The following is a 7,669-nucleotide window of genomic DNA, read 5'->3' on the forward strand; positions in this document are numbered from 1 at the left end:
AATGTATTTGAGGCTTTATTGTTATTATTATTTAAACTGAAACAAAAGTGCTGATGGTCTGTATTTGGGAACTTATGATCACATTTCCCAGCATTGTAAACGTCTATGACAAACTAGTTTTGCAACACAGACACTGGCAGACGCTGGCTTGCATACAGTCAGTCCTTACTAAGACATAGTGGATGGTTTAGTCACCACAACGAGCTCAGCTGAAGAGGTACAGTAAGAGTGTGGGAAGCACATGGAATGACTGTTAAACTCTTATAGCAACAGTTGAGGTCCCAGAGGAACGCAGGCGGGACAGAGCAGAGCACTGTGGGAAAGTTTGGTGCCCTTGAAGGAGCCTGATAAGCCAAAGGTGATATTAACCCGCACGCCGCTGATACTGAGCCGTCTTACGCCATGTGTTTGCAAAAACCTGCCTGCCTGTCCAAAGGGCATGTGGAGCTGGGTGTGGTGAATGCAATCTTTGTGATTTCAGCGTGTGTGATGTAGGCTAACCCTTGTTTTGAGTGTGTGCGTGGAGGGCGGGCTTGGAGTCGTCCTACAGGTTTGGGCAGAGGCCGTTTTCCGTATGAAAGGTTGTGATTACATCTCCCTGTTTTTCTGTTAAGTGCTGGGATTCTCATTGTGCAGTAGGTGCACAGTGTGCAACCTGATCTTGCTTCATGCAAATGACTTGAAAGCCGTGTCTCTCACCAAACAGGGATAAAGTTCACCCACCCTGCATTGCCACACAATAGGGAGGGGGGAGGAGGGGCCAGACAGCCTTGAAGAGGAAACGCTCTCACACCGACTGACAAGTCTAGCTGCACCCAGGGTTGCCCTGAAGGACAACGCACCAACCACCCCCTCCCCCTCCCTCCTTTCTCCACTTTTATTTTCACATGCGCGTATCTGCTTTGTTCATCGAGAAAACATCTTTGCAGACAGCTCAATTCTGTCTTCCTTCCTGAGGCAGTGTGACGTGCTCCGCTCTCTCGCTTTCTCTCTTCACGATAAAATCGCTCTGATCAGAAATGCCATTGCCTAACAGCAAGGCGAGTAAAGTTCAACCCCCCCACCCCTCCCCCATGCAGTAAAAAAAAAAAAAAAAAAAAAGCTTACTAGCGCTCACATGATTCTTGCCAAGTTAACCATTTACAGCCAGGAGGAAGTGAGAGAAAGAGGCTTTTGCTGGGTAAACAGAGTGCTGTGTTTGCTGTCTTGAACTAGTTAACCCAGCTATTCACAGCCTCACCTCTGCTCTCATTAACGCCCAACGTGCAGGAACACGAAACTCGTCATGCCACACGAGTCACTCTGCACCGGCACACAAAGCTTCTTCCAAAAGCCACAAAACAATGAATGCGGGCGGTCAGAGCACAGCTCCTGTTATGAAACCGCTCTGTCACAAGACAAGCGCCTCACAGGAATGCTGTTGTGACACATGTGTGGTGTTGACACAAGGGTTAAATATTTACCCGCTTGCTCACTCACTCACTCACTCACACACACGCACACTTTGACTGCCAAAAAGGGCGGGAGGTTTAACCGCTGCACCACCAGTTTGTATTTATCTTTCCCCTTTGGCTGGCTGCGTCCTCCGCCACCTCCCAACAGACGTCAAGTTTATCAAAATCCTCTCTCTCGCTCTCTAACTGCAGCCAGGTGCAGCACAGCGTAATGATTCACCCAGCAGACGCAGCACTCCACAGCAGACTGCCTCGTATGTTTAGGGCTCTGCAGAGGTCACAGGGTGCGCATGTGTGTGTTGGATGTCATGTGGTGCAGCTCTCTGGCTTGGTGCTGGTGCAGAGAGTTCAGCAGGAGTTCAGCACTGATTCATAATTCGTGTGTTTCTGTGCACCAAACGATGGCACAGCGAAGAGGTTTCTCTCTGACAACGCTCGAATGCCGTTCCCCCTGTTTTCACTCAGTTAGTTGGGGTTTTTTTTTTCTTTTTTTCCCTTTTGCGTTAGCTTTCTCGTGTTTAGACGTGACCACGTGCCAAGCACGGGGAGCCAGTCAATGCCCTCGGTTTAATGTGTGTTGGCTTTTCTTTGAAAAATCCCTGCTTAACAATTCGAGGAAAGCCGAGCCACCTGGAAATCTCATGACTTCCTGAATCTAATTCCAGGCTGAGCGATCAGACTGTCTGACTAGCAGCTTTCATTGAGGGGTGTAAACACTGAATGTCAGGCATGTTTCCCAGAGCCAGAGTTGAATCAGGCATTAGTGCTCATGTACTGCCTGTAGTGAACTCAAATGCCCCAGCAAAGCCCTGATTATATTTTCTCCCTGCCTAACAGATTTATGGTACATCGTGAACTCCCAAGAGAAAGCTGCGACTGGCTGGACTTGTGAACAGGTCCTTGCACACTCTTGAAAAAGTCTATTCTTGCTGTCTTCAAATGCAGTCTGCACTTTACTCCAACCATATAATAACAGAGGAGGCTGGCAGTTTTGATAACCAGCAATTGCAGTCTGAAACTGCAGCACTAAGGAAAAACAAGGCAGTAGAAGAAAACAAAGGGCAATGGTATGACACCACCGAGGGAGAATCCAGGATAAAATCCCCTCTCATATCACGCCGTCCTGTGTTGGCGGACTGTGACCTCATGCGCAGTTAGCATGCAGCCGCCTCGGGCTGCTTTGTTATCTACAAACCAGCACATTCCAGCCCTCAACGGCAACAAAGAAAAAAAAATGTCATCACGTCGCTGTTCCTGCTGCTCTGTGAGAAACTCAAGCAAATGTAGTGGAGCACATTTGATAAGGTAAAACTGTGCCGGCCCACGCATGCACAGTTTAAAGCAGAGGGGTTTACATGTATGTAGGTCAGCTGTGGAGTGATTTGAAGCTTTGCATGTGTGCTTACTCAGCAGCCTGCACCCAAGCTCAGCTCGCTTTCAGTCTTTTTTTTTTTTTTTTTTACGCAGACCACAGGGTAGTAAATAGCTACGAGGAGGATCAGAGCCTTCACAGCTGATTGGCTTGATGCTCGCCTGACATAAACAGGAACCCGGTCGTGCAACTCAGAGAGAGGAACGAGCAAAGACGGAAGGACAAGAGACAAGCAGAATGTGGTGGCAAAACAAAGAGGGAATGTGTGGAAGCCTGAGGGATTTAGTTTTGAGTGAGAGAGAGAGAGAGAGTGAAAAGAAAAGTAGCATGCCATGTGACTCATGGAGGAATTCAAGCCTGAGATTCTCTGCATTGTCAGCAGGCGGTTTGCAGCAATAATGATGATGTGTAAAGTATGGTTTGATTGTGTTGGCAACAGCAGAGCAGGAGACCAAAAAAAAGATGATACTGTCGCTCTTTAAGTGCACCATGTGATTCATGAGGTCATTCTGGGCCTGCAGTATATTTAAATATAGAAGTGTGAATGAGATATGCGAGCAGTGCTGCAAATATGAGACTGCGTGCATTTACACCTTTTTTTTTTCTTTCGAAAGGAATCACACCTCCAGTACTGCACTTTGCATTTTGGAGCACATGTGTGAGTCTTCACCAAAAGTGATTTCAATTAATACCAGCTTGTATTTTTGTAAGGTTGCACAACTTGTGCATTACGTAAGCGAGGCACACAGTGACTAAAATGATTTCACTTCCTTGTTATTAACCCTTCTGAGCAAGTTCCCTTTCGACATCAGCTCACAATCAAGGAAACTGACATTTGAGGGAATCATCATCAGCTGTTAGTTTCTCGTACTGATAAGAAACAGGAGGTAATAGTAGCTAACGTTGGTGACAGATCACGTTAAGATAGGTTATCTCTGTTGTTTAGCTATTGTGTTCCAGCCTCTGCTGGCTCTGCGTGCAAGGCGCCGGTTTGTTCCACATCCCTCCGAGGGCTGTGACGGAGCAAAAGCACTGAGTGGAAATAATGAGTGACATATCAGCCCTGCTACCCAGAGAGCTTTTAGAAAAACAGCCCTCCTCCCTTCCCCGTCAACCTACTGTCCTCGTGCATGGCTTTTGAAGGTCAGATGAGAAACAGGAGAAAGGACTGCCGCCGCCACCTCCAACTGACTGGTTCAAACAGGCCCCGAGAGCAGAAGGAGGAGGAGGAGGAGGGGTGTGTGTGGTGGTGTTGCGTGAGACGTGAGGCGTGGCCCCTCTGAGCATGCCCAGTGGAGGAGGAATGCTGTGTGATGGCAACACAGCGGGCTCTCCCATCTGCTGATGCACTGTGCACTTCTCGCCCCGGGCCCTTTTCCATCCAGTCTAGTGAGCAGCCAGATCAATTTACTGTGGAATGAACACAAAGTCAGCGGCTGACGCACGCACACACATATTCACACATTCTTAATGTGCGACGCAGAGATCTGCACTGCGCCGCGCTGCACTGCAGCAGGCCGTGAACAGATAAGCACGCACAGGAATTTACTCATGCATGCAAAAAGAAAAAAAAATGGTAGGGATCGAGCCGAACGGCTGATATATTATTCAAGAAAAGTCCTCCTGCTTCATTTTCTAACCTTGCTGCACACAACCCCCGGATAACAAGATGTTCTACTACTTTCCTCCTCTCCAAACTCACGCAGATAGTGCTGACTCATCATCATGGCTGTCATGAGTGTTTTTAAGGATTCGGTGGCACTGACTGACATTGCCATCACCCTGTTTGGCTAAAAATGCCAGAACAAGAAGAATAATTTCTGCAAAGTGCCATCATTGTTCTCCAGACACACACACACATGCAAAGAGAGCCCATATGTGTGTGTGCGTTCTTTTCTGTGAATAATTGAGGAGCCCTGCCTAGCGCAGCTGAGCAGCTGCTGACTAAGGCATCCAGGGTGATACGCTTAACTACTGTGACAAAAATGATGTGGCTTGAAAAGTGACGTTTAAGGCGGACTGATGCTGAGGCGTATTGTCAGCCTACTTTACCTGCCCGTGTGCTGCAGAGCAGGCAAACACCAGCGACTCAAGTGCTTCCAAAGTGGAAGCCCGGACAAGAGCTCGATAAATGTTAATTACCTTGGCTGAATGCAAATGGAGCTGTGACTCGGTTCTCTCCACTCACCCTCGTATTGTATGAATAATTGAAACATATTGCAGGGGGGATCTAATGTGTTCTTTTATTTGCAGAGTCACGCCTGTGCTTTCAGATATGCTAATGAGTGTATCCTTAAGTAATTGAGCCGTGCTTTAGAAAATCAGCCCGGGCCTAATGGGGTATTGTCTGGAGGATGATCAAAGGAGCAGCAGAGATGGGGAAGAGATGTTCTGCAATGATCCACAGATGACACTGGTAATGAGCCACTTGTGGAGGTGTGACGGACACCGCGGCCGTTTGAGTCACGAGCACGCCAAAAAAGGCAATCGAAATTCATTTTCAGAGTCGCCTCAAAAGGCGAGACGTCCTTCGGAGCTTCATCCTTCGTCTCCCTCCCCCTCCCCCGTCTCTTTGACCCTCAACCCCAAACCATTAAAGCCCACTCCAGACTGAGCACCGCAGCCTCTTTTCGCCACCCCACCTCTCTCCTCATCTCTGCTTCTTGCTTGAGGGTTTCTAAATTGGGAACATCTGACATGGCCGCCACCTACTCATGTGTCTCTCTGCAGCTCTATCTGACCTTGATCCACCCTCTTCACATGCGAATACTGTACGCGCTAATCTTCCTATGATGTTTTATATCTGCCCCACATTCAAAACACAACCAGCGACCACATTTCCACACAAATAATGCCAAGAGCAGACAGACAGCTGCAGTTCAAAGCTTAGCAGCAGCTGTGTTCCATTGTCTAACCGGGAATTCGGTGACATTTAAAGCCAGCGATGGCTGCCTTTAAATGCTTCTATTCTTTCCCTCTCCTCTCTGATTTGCTCCCTCCATCCGTCTCTGCCAGAAACAATTCTCATTCCTGTGATGTTTTGGGGATCGCTGTGGTCTGCCTAGATACCGCAGCAACTCAGATTGTCACACAGTAACCAGGGGAAGAGCAGAATATGCTTCTCATTTGCTTCCTGCAGAAGGCAGACAGTCAATCCAACCTCTTCACTGTCAAAAAGGCGACGCAGATATACTTGGCGAGCCGTGTTCTGCACCCCTCCCTCGGTTTTTGCTTTCCCGGTTTGTGTGTCTACATGTATGTATCTTTTGAGCCCTTCATTTCCCAGAAAGGAGCCCGGGATTTGTGAGTGCATGAGCCGCCGCGAGCGACATCTCCAGAGAAGGGATGAGTGTTTCCTGCAAACAGTTGGGAGGGGAGGCGAGGGAGGTACTGCTGTGTGTGTGGGGGTGGACAGCTCCCATAGAAACACTATCCAGTAACACTTGAAGAAAGTCATCAAGAGGAGGTGTGTGTGTGTGTGTGTGTGTGTGTAGGCAAGGAGGCGTCTTTCTGAGAAAAAGCCCATGAGATCCGTGGATCTGTGATTGACAGTTAACTCTGCTGATTACTGCCCCTTGAGGACAGACTCCTGACAACAGCTGCTGCCGCTGCTTCAAACCTGAACCCTGAACTATTGCTTCAGGTTCAACTTCAAGTTCACCAAATATGTCCAAACCTGAGGTGTCAGCTTAAACGTAGTATCTAAATCCATCTCTTTGTTTCCAGGAACGCTCTGCAGAAACCTGAGACGAGAGGATTGCACATTGCCCAACAATCCCGCTGAAGTGGCATGTATTTGCAAAGTAACCGAGCCCATCATCATCACTCTCTCTTTATCCTCCGCCATTGGGTGCGGACGTGAGGAGTAACAGTGACTTCATGGTGAGTTGTGTAAGAGCGTGGGGCGAGGCTTGAAAGCCGAGCCATGTGAGACAAATGAAAGTGCTGATGTGCTGAAAAGAGAGTCAGTGTTTCTGGAGGCATGCAGATACAGAAACCCCCGGCAGAAGTCAGATGTCAGAGAGGACAGATCGGGGGGGGGAGTCATCTATTCCAATGGAAAGAGAAAGGTCGCAGTGTAAACTGATAAAGGTAGGAGGCAGAGCTTGGGGCTGCTTCCAGGCCAGCTAGTCAGCTGACGCTTGCAGCTGTGTTTGGAACATCAATATGAGCCTTGTTCAGCCTCCCCCCTCCACAACACCTCCCCTCCTTTCCTCTAAAACTCTTTTCCCTCCCTCCCCTCGCTAGCTCACTCGGCATCCCCTCTCACCACTCGCCCCTCCTCCTCCTCCACTCCCCATCACGCTGTTTCCTTTTTTTTCCAGCTCTGATTTATGAAAGTAGGGCATGTGCCCATAACTGCTGCATCAAGGCACATGGCTGAGCCTCCAGAGGCACTAAGGCTCTGTTTACATCAGCCCAGACAACTGCACCGCATTGCACAATCGCCACAGGCGAGCTCTGTTATATAAAGTGCTGGACCACGTTGGCTCCATTGTTTTTGTTGTTCTGGCTTACCCTTTTTTCCACCTGCAATTTCTCCACCGCACAAATCTGCCTTCTGATCTCTAAGCGGCGAACTTAATGAACCCCTCAGCCAAGGACTAAATGTGTCAGTCAACCACACTTCAGCATCAAATGTGGAAAATTAGTCAAGCATATTTGGATCAGTTGGCCAGGGAGCAGCTCCAGGAACCTGAATAGCTGCTTTGCTTTGCAGAGTTTGTTGTTTTTAGCTGTTTAACTCGCTCTTCCACAGGATTTTGCAGGGCTTGTTTCAGAGGTTTATTGTTGAGAAGTACTGGAGCACAAGGATATTACAACAAAGAGAGCGAGAAATGCT

This window comes from Pelmatolapia mariae, linkage group LG13 (genome assembly GCF_036321145.2).
Source record: "Pelmatolapia mariae isolate MD_Pm_ZW linkage group LG13, Pm_UMD_F_2, whole genome shotgun sequence".
Classification (NCBI taxonomy): domain Eukaryota; kingdom Metazoa; phylum Chordata; class Actinopteri; order Cichliformes; family Cichlidae; genus Pelmatolapia; species Pelmatolapia mariae.